This window comes from Apodemus sylvaticus, chromosome 4, assembly GCF_947179515.1.
Source record: "Apodemus sylvaticus chromosome 4, mApoSyl1.1, whole genome shotgun sequence".
Lineage (NCBI taxonomy): Eukaryota > Metazoa > Chordata > Mammalia > Rodentia > Muridae > Apodemus > Apodemus sylvaticus.
Genome location: NC_067475.1, coordinates 16,388,947 through 16,404,174, shown reverse-complemented (window position 1 = coordinate 16,404,174; position 15,228 = coordinate 16,388,947). Strand labels below are relative to the sequence as shown.

Below are 15,228 nucleotides of genomic sequence, written 5' to 3'. Positions count from 1 at the left end.
TTACCTTTTTAAAAATTCTATTTTTTACAAACTTCACTACAAAAAAATCCTTACAAATAAAAAAAAAAATCACACACCAAGATTAACTGCCACACCCTAAATCTATACAGCCCAAAGAACGTCTATACACTTTGTATAGCCATTCTGAATGATCTAAGTTCTTGATAGTGTTACAAAATTATGAACAGCTAACTTCTGATTATCATAAGGTGAGAGAAAAACATAAAAGAAAATGAGGACAAAGAACGGCAGAACAAGGCAGGCCGAGTCCAAGAGGAAAATCTAGCTGATCTCTCTAAGCTTTAGCTCAGAGCACTTCCTTCCTTAGAACTGAGGGAGGATGGTTGCTAAAGGATTGTTTTTAAAGGATTCAGAACTTCCTCTGCAGGACAGAAAGATGCAAAATAGGAACAAAAGAACAACCAGTTCAAAGTGTACTTCACAGTTCCAAGTCCCCATATGTCCTAATAGAATTCCCATTGCTCAAGTAATCCTTAAATACACACCAGATTCGTGTGTCACTGGACTGTGAAATGTCCCCAACAGGCTCTTGCGTTTGAATAGCCAGGGGCACTATTCTGAGAGGTTATAGAAGGGTTAGGAAGTGGAACCTGGCTGAGGAAAATGAGTGGGGTTTGGGGGCTTCCACGGCCAGGCCCCACTTTCTGTCCCCTTTCTGTTTTCTGGAGTAAAATGCTAATGTGAACAGTCTCTTATTCCAGCTGCTAAGACAGTAAATCAAAACAAACCCTTTCTTAAGGTTCTGTCGGGTATTTGGTCACAGCAACAGAAAAAGTTTTTAAAAATACAGAGATTTCACAAATAAAATGTACTTAGAAATTATCTTATGGGAACATTTCTAAAACCATCTATTTAGGATTACTTACTTCTTAGTTTACTAAAATTTGCCACCGCCCAGGCATGGTGGTGAATGCCTTTAATTTTGACTCTGACCTAGTCACCACGCATACAGAAAGGGTCCTTTCCTCTGTTTTCTTCGGGACCTCAGACACCAGAACAGAATGTGGTACAGACATACATGCAGGCAAAATGTCCACACGTGTAAGATAAACAGTAAAAATGTAAACAAACCAAAAGAACCAAATGGAGATTGTAGAGCTAACGTACAGTAAATGAGGTAAAAGTCTTGTAACCGGGTTCTACAGCAGAAATGGAGAAGGGGGGGCTGGGGCTAGGAGCAAGGGGAGCCGCGGACCGTGGGCTGTGATCTAATTGTGCTACAGCAGGCTGAGAGGTAAGGGAGAAAGAGGACAGCTACAACAGAACTCAACAACCCAGTGTCTGGCAGGAGACAGACATTTAGAGTCAAGAAACCCCATAAGATAAAGCCCAAAGATATCATCTAGCATAATTAACAAAAAATGTTGAAAGCCACTTGAGAAGATGAAGTCATATCCACAAAGAATTGGAAAACTATCAACCACACGATTCCCACTGGGGACCACGGCGTGAGCATGCACGGTAATGGAAACTGCAGCTAAAAACCCAGTGTCTGGAGAATAAGGTTTTCAAGAATGAAGAGAAAGGTAGTTCTTATAGGTATGAAAGAAAAAGCACGTTTAAAATGTTCACTGATAGAACTAACTTAAAAGGTTGGCTCTAAAAGTCCTCTAAATTGGGTGAAGAGATTCAGGCAGAGGCACCTGCTGTCAGGCCTAAGGACCCCGGTTTGATATCCAGGGCACACACAGAAGAGATCTAACTTCTGTAAATTGTCCTCTGAGACACGCATGTCCCCTGTGTCTATGCACAACAACTGGATGGATGGATGGATGGATAGATAGATAGATAGATAGATAGATCCAATTGAAAAATAATTTAAATTGAAAAAAAAACACAAAATAACAGAAACAACAAAAATGAAGACAGTAAAAATATTCATAAGTACAATGGGCTTTCCTTCAATTGATTTTTTGACAGTATCACAGCTAAGCAAAAACATTAATTACTGTGGACGACTACAGACTTACAAAACCTCAGTCCCGGACTGGAGAGCTGACTTAGCAGTTAATACTTGCTGCTCCTCCAGAGACCCCAGGTTCAAGTCCCAGTCCTTCCAAGGCAGCTAAGAACTGCCTGTATCTCTAGATCCAGGGGCCCCCACACACACCTTTTTTTTGGCTCCTGTGAGCATTGTATATACATGGTGGACAGACATACACACAGGGAAAATACCCTTACAGAGCAACATAAAATATTCTTTTTTAGACATATGGTAAGTACAAGGCATGAAAAACCTCCCTTTGAGTTGTTGGTTAGGGGATTCCAAGAGACTCCCAAACAACACAGTTTTGGGTTGCCTCCCAAAACTGAAGGTAAGACCCTTTTGTTGAATACACCATACGCTCTGGACAGGCAAGGTGGAGAAAAGGAGCTCAACCGACCAGGATGCCACAGGGACCAGGGTCAGCTTGGAGAGGTGTCTAGGAGAAGGGACAGGGTCAGCTTGGAGAGGGGTCTGGGAGAAGGGGCAGGGTCAGCTTGGAGAGGGGTCTGGGAGAAGGGGCAGGGTCAGCTTGGAGAGGGGTCTGGGAGAAGGGGCAGGGTCAGCGTGGAGAGGGGTCTGGGAGAAGGGGCAGGGTCAGCTTGGAGAGGAGTCTGGGAGAAGGGGCAGGGTCAGCTTGGAGAGGGGTCTGGGAGAAGGGGCAGGGTCAGCTTGGAGAGGGGTCTGGGAGAAGGGGCAGGGTCAGCTTGGAGAGGGGTCTGGGAGAAGGGGCAGGGTCAGCGTGGAGAGGGGTCTTGGAGAAGGGGTGTTCGAGAGTGGCAAAACAAAGGACTTGAAGTGAAATCCTGGGTCCTAGCCAGCAGCCTATGTTCTGCTGGAGACAGCTTTCAGACTGCTTTCTCTCTGCTCTGCCTTCTCTGGAGATCTCCAGACAGCCTGCTCTCTATTTTCTGCTTGAGACAGTTCTTCAAGCAGTTTTCTCTTGCTATTATAAAAAATTCTCTGGACAGGTCATCTCCTGCAGATCTTAAGCCCAGTATTTTATGTTACTTTCAGTCCAGTCAACTCCAGGTTCCTTTCTGGTTATCCTATGAATCAGCATCCCAGGACCCCAGTCCCTCGATTCTTAGGAATTCAGAGATCTGTCTGCCTTTATTAAGCACAAATGATAAACTAGCTGGGTGGGACTCTGCCTTGAAATTACCATTTCTATCACGGACTTAATGGTTCCTTTATCTCAGGTTGACTTGGCACTCAGGGATTGGTTGGTCTTTGCAAGTGTGGGATCTCCGGTAATAGCCACTCCCTAAATCTCCTCCATCATCTTTCCGACAAGTCCGGCTCAAGGTGCAGCTGCTTTTGTTCCTTTAGATCTGAGAAGCCCCTCGCATAATTGATTCATACTGCATCTTTATATTTTGTATAGTTGAACTCATGTTTTTTATGGTTCTTTTCCACAGCCTTAAGGGCTGTCCTGAAGGCCCCAGCATATATCATTTTGCTGAGACATAGCCATGCCTTTGCCTCCTGGACTCGTGCTGGCCCTGATTATCATGGAGTTATTAATGTTAGCAGGGAAGACATTCCTCGAAGAAGGAATGTAACTATATGTTCATTATTATACAAACAAGTCTTAGGCCCACAGCAGCTGTCTACACTTGAGGAGGCCAACGCCTGCTGGGCCTGTCCCAGGAGCCATGTCATTCTGTCCCCACCAAGGCCATGCCAGAGCAGCAGGAAGCGTCTTCTCTAGAGACCTGCTCTTAGACTATCTGAAGATTTTACACAAGCAGCCAAGGGAAAAAAGAAACCAAGAAACCTCCCCGCCTGTGAAGCCTGTGGACCACAGCAATGACCAGCACGGGAAGATGTCTTCAAAGGTGCAATAATGGCACTTGAATCTTATCTTAGATGTAACCAAGAGCCATCAAATTGGGCTTAGGGCAAGCTGAGCAGGAGGAAATTCATGTCTGGTACCACAAACCCAGGCAACCACCTGAAGTCATGGCTCTTAGAAGTCCTGACACCTTCCTAAACCAGTATAATCCCTAAATGCGCTCTCAGCCCTCGACCTTAGACATGTAGCTCTCAGCTCTCATCACCACAGAAATCCACAGCTAGTCAAAATGCAGAGAACAAATGACCAGCGTACTTTCACACTGCAGCAATCCCTACGCCTGAGGGAACAACACAGAAGCGCAGAAAATGTTTAAAGCCAGAGAGAGGACCAGGGCATCTGCTGTCAGATAGTGTTTTCCGGATGTCAAAGGGAAGCCATACCCTTGAAAGCTAAAACAAACAAACACACAACCCCCTTGAACAAGCCCTGCAGTCAGCATGCCACTGGGAGTGCGGACTCCCTTAGGCCTTCCCATAAATGAGGGGCTACAGGCGATTTATGGCTGCAGAGACAAGGAGAACCAGTTTCCTCCAGAAATTCCAAGCTGTCAGCCTGAAACACACATGAGCAACGTTATATGGACTCCATAGGTTTTGTGTGTGTATCAAAATAATAATTAAAGAAGGGGTTATGAATTTAAGAGGGAGTAGAGGAACCAGGGGGGAGTTGGAGGAGGGAAAGAAGAGGAGAGGTAATATGATGTAAAAACAGTACGCATGCATGAATACTCAAACAATTTAAATAAAATGGTAAAAATGGAGAGTACAGTGACCAGACCGGCCCAACTTAGGATCTATCTCAAGGGGAGGCTCCAAGGTCTGACACTATTGCTGATGCTGTGGTGTGCTTACAGCAGAAGCCTAGCATGGCTGTCCTGAGAGGCCTAGCAAGCAGCTGACACCGATAGATACTTACACCCAACCAATGGAAAGAAGCCAGGAACCCCTGTGGTTGAATTAGGGAAAAGCTGGAAGAAGCTGAGGAGGGGGGACGACCCCATAGGAAAACCAGCAGTCTCAACTAACCTGGACAGAGATCTCTCAGACAATGGACCACAACCAGGCAGCATACAGGCACTGGTCGGAGCCCCGACACATATACAGTCCAAGACTGCCTGGTCTGCCTCAGTGAGAGAAGATGCACCTAATGGTCCAGAGATTTAGGGCCCCAGGGAGTGGGAAGGTCTGGTGGGGGGGGGAGGTGGAGCCATCCTCTTGGAGATGGTAGAGGAGGAATGGGATGAGAAACTGTCAGAAGGCAGACCAGGAGGGGGATAATGGCTGGAATGTAAAAAAAGATTAAAGATAATTAAAATAAATATGGATAACACAATGAACTTTCCTCCTTTTGAGTTTTTGAAAGTGTATTTAAACAACTAAAGCAAAAGTTATAATATGGAATTTGGTTCAAAATTCATGCACAGCAAATACTTAACAGGACGTTATAAACAGAGACTAAAAAGGCCTAAATGGACTTCTGTGACTGTGAAATTGTACAGGTAAAGGAAAACAGGATGTTTGTAGAACGAAAACAGACTTGGAAGACGCTATACAAAGACACTAAACTCAAAATACTCTAGGGTAAAACCATGAAAAAAATGAAGTAAGAGGGCAGAAGACAGAAACACACAACAAAGCCCACTGGAACAAAACCAGAACAGAAAACAAAGTGTCAAAAAGAATTTTAAAGATACATTTAAAATGGATAAAAATGAAACAAAGTATCGATACTTGAGATCCAGGTACAGCAGGAGAGATCTAAAGCACCCACATACATGAGCATCACATGTAATAAAGATGACATGCAAGTGGAGACACACATCAGGAGATGCTTGGGATTGTCACGGGGAAGTGCGGCTGAAAGTATAGTGTAGTGCCACAGCGCTCACGAGGACAGCTATTGCAAACAGTGCTCATGGGAAAGCCTAGGACCCAGTGCCCTGGCAGACGGCTGCTAGGACTGTCAGTGCATCTACTGTGGAAAACAGTTACACAGTTCTCAAAATTTTAAGTACAGAACATGACTTAGCAATTCCACCCCCAGGTACCAATACTTATGTACAACAGCACTTTTCTCTACAGTCAAAAGACGAAAATATGCCAGAAATTCATCAACAGATAAATATTCATGGTATGTATATAGAACATACTATTACTCCTTAAAAAGAATAAAGAATACATCTCAAAATAAGTGAAAAGGGTAAGATATTGAAAGTCACAATGAAATGCGTACAACAGGTTCATCAGACCAGAACACAGACTGATAGCTGCCTAAGGAGGAGGAGGGTCAGGGAGCACTTCTGTAGCTGCATGTTACAGTTTCCTTCAGAAGTATGAGCATACTCTAGAAGTCAACAGAGGCAGTGCCTGCAACACTGACCACACTGCATGCTGGTGGGCCGCTCACTCTACAATGGCTAATTTATGTGAATTTCACTTAAAATAAATCAAAAGTAAAAATGTACAAACATCAGATCTTAAAGTATTAGTTCATCTTAATAATATAAAAAACTACTAAAAATTTATAAACTGTGTTTATTCATGTGTTTTTTGAGACAGAACTGCTGTCGTAGCTCAGGCTGATCCTGGGTTTGTCATCTGCCTACTTCTTAGTGTTCCTCTGTCCTGTGCACAGCTCACGTTTTATTCTTGAATGAACTCCAATAAGCCCACTGTTATCTCCACTTAGTCAGAAACTGAATGTCACAGATGTGCCCGCTAGCTGATTATATGCGTAAGGACACAATTCCAGGTCAACCTGACCCCAGAGTCTGTGTTCCACTTTATACTAGTTGAAACTTATTATTTTTCTCACTGTAGTCAGAAAAGGGGGGCACAACTTTATAGCCAACTACTGTGGGGCAGAGTTCAGAGGTACACTCTTTAAAAACTGCTTACAGGAAGTGCTTTCTTTTGAGGTTTGCCAAGCATTTTGTGGCTAGTAGAATGAGAGAGATGGACAGTACTCAGCTGTTTTCTAGGAACTAAAAGGCAAAGGATGCTGTATTATTTTTGGAACTTCTTGCTAGTATATCATTAATTAAAAAAATTTTTTTGATGTTAAAAAAAAATCAAAGCCAAAACAACATTATTCTTAAATTTTTAACACTTCAATAACCTATTAACTGCACAGTTTTCTAAGCACCATTCATGAGCATTTAAGAAACAAGTCAGTGTTTTCTCTGGTGGGAGGCAGATTACTACATGGACAGGAGGGGGACACTGTATGTGGGAAGAGTCTTCCCTACCCATCCTCGCCTCTTTACCATTCAGTCACTGTGCCACACACAGTGTACAAATATGAAATATTGTAAGAATCAAGTCACTGATCTTTCCTCATTTCAGTGACCTGGAGAAAGTGCAGTCCAGCTACTCTGTTTCGTTTGCATGAGCTTTAACAAGCTATCGTATCCAATTATTCTTCCAATTTTAGGGACGTCTTAAGTGCTCCCACTTCACTTACCATCTTGTACAGAGCTGAATGAATGCCAGTCTACCAAATGCTAGGAGAACAAAATCCTATCAAATCCAAGAATGCGGAAGGCGTGGCTGGGAGACAGGCTGGTCAGCTGAGCCTTCGAGGGTGGGAATTGTGGCAACGACAAACTGCATTTTATGCAGTGATATGGAGCTGGTCTTGGGACGACGCAGCTGGGGAAGCCACACTACGTCTTCCCTCTTGTTCCCAACATCTGTGCTTACATCTATGTTAAATCCTTTTCTTAAACTCCAAATCTGCCTCATAAGATCTATCTGTGTGTTGAAGAAGAATGCTCTCATGAGTACTTTAGCAATTCCAGGAACTGAGCAGTCAGAGCACTCTGCAGCTTTAAGTGATAAGAACATTGTGACCATTTGTAATCAAGTCATTTTGTACCAGGTTTATTAACTAATTATTGTTTCAGATATTGGAGACAAACCTACTCTTGGGAAGTGTGATGAGGTGCTTGTAATAAAGTGTGAACGAGCCAGGGAGGCTGGGTGGGGAGCACCTCTGGAGCTCAGGGAGTGTGCATGCAGTCAGCCTGGGAAACACATCACACACTGTCCAGGAGAAGTCACAGCACGTGTCACATGCTGCAAAACTGGGAAGGCTGTGAGAGGAGAGGGCTGAGAGAAGCAAGGGCCACAGCGTGGGGCAGTCTGGAGCAGGTTTGCAGGAACACGGCAGGCATGGGGACAGCATGAGCAAAGGCCTGGAAGTGGCTGTCAGCCTGGACGTGTGAAGGGGGAGACAGTGAGGTGAGGCGTGAGGCGATGGCTGGGCCTTGTCTAACAGTGTTGGGAATGCCAAACCAGGAGCGTGTTTTGTTTCTCACCTTGGTTTTGTTGTTGTTGTTGTTTTTAAACAAGGTCTCACACTTATAGCCTAGGCTGGCTTTGAACTCACTATGTAGCTCAGGCTGACCTTGAACTCACAACTCTCCTGAAAGTCAGCACACTATGAGGTGAAACGCGTCGGTAGTATATAGTAACAGAAGCTTCTCTGGGGCACACAAAACAGGTTCAGAGCAGTGTCTATTACTGTACTGGTTCTGAAAGGAGTCTGAGAACAGGTGGTTTCTCCAGACAGCACAGCCCCAGCGCTGCCAACACAGGGCTGTGGCACTGACAGTTTTTCTCTCGGGGCAGCAGCAGGGATAATAATGGCTGATTAGAGATGGAAGCTTGTGGACAAGCAGGTGACTTAGCAGATGCTTAGGAGCGGAGGGAATTCTGCTCGTCATTACCGAGAGCACACATGAGATTTGAGGACGGGGAAGATGCCACTAGAACGGCACTTTAAGGGAGAGGGAGGCCCTATGCAAACATCTGTGCTCAAGACAAAGAGAAAAACAGCCTCTTAATGTACATCACACACACATTCTCTGGATGAGCAGGGGAAATTGGGTTAAGGGGTTTAGATGAAGAAATGTCTGATTGGTAATGTGAATTTCTGCAGATAAATATCTCAGGATACATCTGACCTAAAGACAGTTACAGTAAAAGTCACAACACAGCTGATGTCAAAGTTGTGAATGACGGTGGGGTCAGAACGGGATGCTTCCAGGAGAGTTCTGAGAGCAAGGTTTCTGGGCTGAAACCCTCCACACCCCTCGTCACAGCTGCTCGGATCTGGAACACAAGTTTTACGATGCTGTCCACCATTAAACAGCCCTATTTAGTCTAGGATGACAGAGGAGCACCTGTGTAACACACAGGCTTGTCCTGTGTCTCAGGGATGCTGCTTCAGGGTGTTCTTTGAAGACACAAAACCCCTCACTACCTCACACTGCACATAACCAAGTGGGGCTCCGGCAGTGAGACACCCCACTTGCAAGTAAACATGAGGATATGGGAGGCACAAAATAAACCACACTGGGAAGAAACTTGAAAAGGTGTTACGACACAAACACCAGAGGAAAGACAGGACAGTGGGGATTCAATTAAATGTAAGTTTTGTAATCCAGCTAAAATATTAATTTTGATATTATATTGGCGAAAGGATTCAACGATTTTTGTAAGTTTTTAGCCTAAGTACAAATTCCCATTAAGTATATGTACTTTGATGGTTGAGATAAATACCACTGAAGATTAAAGCCTTTTCAAAACTCAAGGAGGGAATGCCAGGACTGTCTCAAGGTGGAACCCTTTTCACAGAGCAGCAGCTGCACCTGGTCCTCCATTCACCAGTGAATACCAAGAATAGGGAGAAACTAGGACTCCATTCCAGCTGGGCCTGGGCTCATTATCTACAACTTAATGCGCAGCTGTGTGGAAATTAGTGTGCAGGGTGCAAGCTCTGTATTTCACTAGAGTTTGAAGCGCGCCACACTCCAGGGCAAAGGTTCTCCGCGTGGGCCTCCCAGTCACCTGAAGTGGCTGTGGCAGACGCAGGCCTCCCAGGCCAACTCACTAGCTGCTCATTCATGGCCCGAGACATGGCGTATCGCACTCTTGGGGGCTGATTTTTGGTTTGATGGTTCAAACATACCCAAGAATCAACATTTCTGGGCAGTATGTGTCAAACAGTGCACTCTCACTTCTTTCCCTGTAACTAGAAGATAGTCCCATTAACGTCGAGCCTTGCTATGTTTTGTTCATTTAAGCTAAATCTAAAAACAAGGCTACTTATGACATCGACTGTCTTCTAATACAAAGCTCTACTTTTGGAAGCTATCTTATTTTCAATTTATTTGTTTTTATTTCTGTGTATTTTATGAGTATGTGTCTGCATACATTTATGTGCACATGCGTGCAGGTGCCTACAGAGAACAGTGGTTATCAGATCTAAAGCTGAGCTGCGGGGGTGCAGGCTGCCTGGGGTGGGTGCGTGGGCCTGAACTCAGGTCCTCTGGATGAGCAGTAGGTGTGCTCAATTGCTGAGTCATCTCTCCAGTCTCTCATTTTATTTTTAATGCAGTCCCAGTTTCTTAATTTTGGGCTGGTGGGTGGTCTAAGATAACCTAGAAATATGTCTAAGTATAACATAGCAATGTAAAATTAAATTTTAGAGATAAAATTATTTGATGAAAATCACTCAGACTTTCAACTCTCATTTTATGAATACTAAACTTGATATTTATATCTTACGAGTAGAACGTTCAGGCTGGTGAGGAGACACCTCGGTGGGTAAAGGTGCTCGACACTGAAGCCTGAGCTTGGGCCCTGGAACCCATGCAGAGCTAGGGCAGAGAGAACCAGAAGCTGTCCTCTGACCTCTACAGCATACGCACTCCCCATACAGACGGTTCTTAAGGAAAAGACCCAAACAGGCTAATGAAAAGATATGACGAAAAAGGTCTCACATAATGCTGCGAGAAAATCATTTTAAGGGAAAGCAACAAGTGAATTAAATACATACAAAAGCAATCCACAAGTATGAGAGAGTTCACCATCATTTCATATATATGTGTATATATATGAAATATGTATATATATATGTATGTATATATGTATGTATGTATGTATGTATGTTATTTTTTGTGACAGTGCTTTCTCTAAAGCTCAGGTGGCTCCAGCTTCCCTAGTACTGAGATTCAGAAGTATTTTTACAAGTATATGCAATGAAGTGTCTCCCTTGTCTGGCTCCATCTGCCCCGTTTGCATCCTCTATAATATATAACCACCATTACTTTTTTAGAAGATTTATTTATTTTATGTCTGTGAGTCCACTATTGCTGTCTTCAGTCCCATAGAAACAGGCATGGGATCCCGTTACAGATGGTTGTGAGTCACCATGACAATCACTGCTATTAGTTACCTACTGAGATTATTTTATGCATATGTAAGCAAAGGAAATAACTGCACAGCTTTCTAAAACATAATATTAAGATAACACATTACTCAGCTCCTTTATAAAGTCACTGATTCTTTATATTATTATAAAGGGAGAAGCTTAATACACATACGAATACTATTTCAGTTTATCAACATTTTAAACCTTGATACCATTTCAAAATATGATTCTGATTTCTGAGAGACTTGTACCACACTACAGTGATAGTTCCTTGGATAGTCACATAGGTTAGCATGTTTATAACTCAAGAATTGTAGTCAACTTTAAATAGTTAAAAATGTGTTTTGGTTTTATTTCCTTTATGTGTTCTATGTGTATGCTTACGGATGGCGTGAGGCAGCACGTGGCTGCTGAGAACCAAACCTGGTCCTCTGCAGGAGCAGAACGTGGTCTTGCTCCTCTCCCACCCCTACCTCAAATTTACAACCTTATAATGAAAACGATTAACACAGCTTGGGTAATAGAGTTATCAATCTACTGCTAATTTATTTTCCTCTCTATAGAATCTGAGAGAACCAGGGCTGGAGAGATGGCTCAGCAGTTAAGAGCTAACTTCTCTTCTTAAGGAAGGTCCTGAATTCAAATCCTAGAAAACGCATGGTGGCTCACATACATCCACAGGGAGATCTGGAGTCCTCTTCTCGAGTGTCTGAAGACAGCTACAGTGTACGTACATATAAGAATAAATACATCTTTTAAAAAAAAAGAATCTGTAAGAACCATTTATAACAATCATCTTGGGGGCCCTAGACCACAGAAATAGAAAAGGAAAATAAAACCCTCAAGCGCTCCATACTGACAGTTCTCCAAGCATACACGCCCTGGCTTTTCCCTTTGTGTGCCAGTGTTTATGATGAAGAAGTTGATGCTTTCACGTGGGCAATAGTTTACTGTGACCTCCCTCACTGGGATCTCAGCCATTCCCAAAACGAATTCTAGTTTTGTTTTAATATTCTGAAACACATTAAGGGATAGGTAGCGACTCACTTTTATAGATTTATGTATGGTTAACAACTACTCCCTCTTTATGTTAGGCAATTTGAAACATTATTAAGTCAGGTACTACTGTCTCAGTAACTACAGGTCTCAAACAGCAGGCAGTAAGTCTGCTCTCTGCCATCCTTGCCTTCCACCATTCCGCTCAGGACACTCACTGTGATAGTAATTTGCAAACAGTACAAGGAACTGCGAATCACCTAACAAAATAAAAGCTTTATGCATGCTAACAAATCAACTATTTTAAATCAAAATTTGTAGCAGGAAGTGACAACATATGCTTGTAATCCTTATTCTCAGGCGTCAGAGCCAAGAGGATGGCCACAAGTTCCACGTCAGCCAAAGCTGAACCATGTCTCTTTTTGTTTGTTTGTTTTTGTTTTTGTTTTTGTTTTCAAGACAGGGTTTCTCTGTGTAGCCCTGGCTGTCCTGGAACTCAGAAATCTGCCTGCGTCTGCCTCCCAAGTGCTGGGATTACAGGCGTGTGCCACCACTGCCTGGCGAGACCATGTCTCAAAAAAATCAAAATAAACCAATAAATAACACATTAAAAATCAGAGAAAGATGGGTTCCAGAAGCTGGGGAGAGCTCGCCCATACTACAGAGAGTCTGTACTTTTCCAACATAAAATATAACTACACCATTTTCCTTCTGCCCTTCTTATGCGCCCTTACACACCCCCACCCCCACGAGAGAGAGAGAGAGAGAGAGAGAGAGAGAGAGAGAGAGAGAGAGAGAGTGTCCTAAGTATATAACCATACCCTGCTCAGTCTGTACTATGTTACGGGTACGCATGTCCTCAGAGCTCACCATCTGGTGGTACTGGATGACCAGTGGAGGGTGCAGTGGAGTGGGGGGAGGCGAGTGGAGGGCTCTTTGCCAAGGAAGAACTTCTCTGGCTCTCAGCATTCCGATAGTCAGTTCCCTGTCCAGGACTGAAGCCTCTTCAGACTTCCCCTTCCATGTTAGCATGTCTATTGGCAGGGCCCTTGTACAAGTCCTGTTCAGGAGCCATGCTGGGGAGACTGATGTCAGCCGCTTCTCTGATAAGTCTCCATGTAGCCTCACAGCAGCTTCCTGTTCGCATGGATCTTGGAATCTTTCTGCCCACCTCTTCCGTGACTTTCCTAAGCCCTAGGGACACGAGGTGTGTTGTAGACTGGTCACTTGGGGCTGGGTACCACATGATCTCCTCGTTCTCTGCATTTTGATCAGTTGTGGTTTTCTAAAATGGTTTCTATCTGTTGAAAGAAAAGTTTCTTTGCGGAAGGGTGAGAGCTATAATTATCTGTGGTATAAGGATAAGTATTTAGAACGTAGTTAGGAATTATCCTGGTTTAGTAAAGTGGTGGTGGTAGGTTCCTCCTCCTGGTCCACGACATGACTCCCTAGTCCTAGGTATGGCCAGGGTTCTACTAGGCAGATTTCACTGTCACTGGTTAAGGAGTGGGCCTTAAGTCCAATCAGAGAGGCCTGTTGGTTAGCAAGAGCCATGACTGTACCCTCAGGATATTGTGCTGCACTTGTCATTGTTAGAGTTCAAAGGTGTGATGGTTTAAATAAAAATGGCCTCATGGGCTCAGAGTATTTGCATACTTGGTCCTCAGTTGGTAAACTGTTTGAGAAGGATTAGAAGGATTAAGAAGTGTGCCTTGTTGGAGGAAATATGTTACTGAGGGTGGCCTTCCTGGTTTTGAAAGTCCATACTAGGCCCTGGGCTGCTAGTCCTTAGCTGCTGCCTGCAGATCAGAGTGTAGCTCTCAGCTACTTCTCTGACACCAGGCCTGCCTGTTTGTTACTGTGCTCCCTGCTCCTGCCATAAGAAATGCTTAGAAACTTAAGCAAGGCCCCAACTGAATGTTTCTTTTGGTAAGAGCGGCCTTGGCCATGGTGTCTTTTCACAATAGGCATCATCACGGGCAGGACTACTGGGTGCTTCCCTTCCTTGGAAGCTTGTAGGGCCCTTTTTGGTACCATGATAGCCAGTCTCAGGGAAGATGCCACACAGAATCTTAGAAGAACAGTTACTAGGTGAGAGTCTTTGCGCTCCAAAAGAAAACTTGCTGCCTACTCGCTCCCCGGTACTCTGTGCCTGTGAGCATCCAACAGGAACCTGAACTTCCTCTGCTGTTTTTCTTCCCTTGAGAAACAGTTGCAAACAAAATGGTATGAAGCCTGAGATAGCCCACAAATAGGTAAAGATACAGATAAAATATGACCAAGTGTGAGCTGATGTGTGCACGGCTTGTGAGAGATATATAGGGATCCACTTTATAATTCTATTTAAATCCTGAAAACATCTGTAATGATTCTTAAGTATGCAAAAAGCTCAGTTCCTAGTATTTATTAAACATTTAAACAATGTCATTATCACCATTATTTTTCATTCTAGAGCTCCATCATGACTTTAAAATGAAGTTATAACAAACAAAGCGGATTAGGAAGGAAGGCTAGCAGTGGGTCATATGAAAGGAAGAAAACTGCTTTCACAAAGCACAGTAGCCACAGATGGTCAGCTGCAGCCAGCCACCCGTCCAGAATACTGTGGGCACTGGCTTGTAGCGACACGGGCTTTCACATGCACTGCTCAGGTTGTTTCTGTCTTGTTGTGCCACTGGGCCCATCTTCACCAGGCCAAAAAAAAAGGTGTGTCATAAGTGGTCAGAAAAGAGCATTACACAGTCCTGTCGCTGGGACACAGAAGCACAAGAATTTCCAGTTTGAGGCAAGCCTGTGCTATCCAGCAAGTCTGATGTCAGCCTAGGCTAGACACACAGTGCAAGAACATCTTAAATTAACAAAACCAGCCATCAGTGAGAAGAGGATGGAGCAACATAAATTACTGAAAATGAAGACCTTAAAGTAGGTAGAATGTAAGGAGAACCATGGCCAAGGAAAATCCAGAGTACTTTGGACATTAACCTGAGAGGGAGGATCACAGACAATCTAGAATAACCTAGAGAACTTCCTGTGAGATAACTTCATTTAATAACCCATACACGCTGCATACTGATAAAATAAGATCCCAAACGTAAAATCATAGAAAGCTGAGCCAAATAAATCTTTAACAGAAAATTTAGAATGGGCT

General features: G+C 43.7%; 1 protein-coding gene across 2 annotated transcripts in view; it reads right to left on the bottom strand.

Moving 5' to 3' along the window:
- Window positions 1-15,228, bottom strand: part of Hs2st1 (heparan sulfate 2-O-sulfotransferase 1) — a 147,244-nt gene that overhangs the window by 33,070 nt on the left and 98,946 nt on the right. The gene's annotated exons all lie outside the window — the stretch shown is intronic.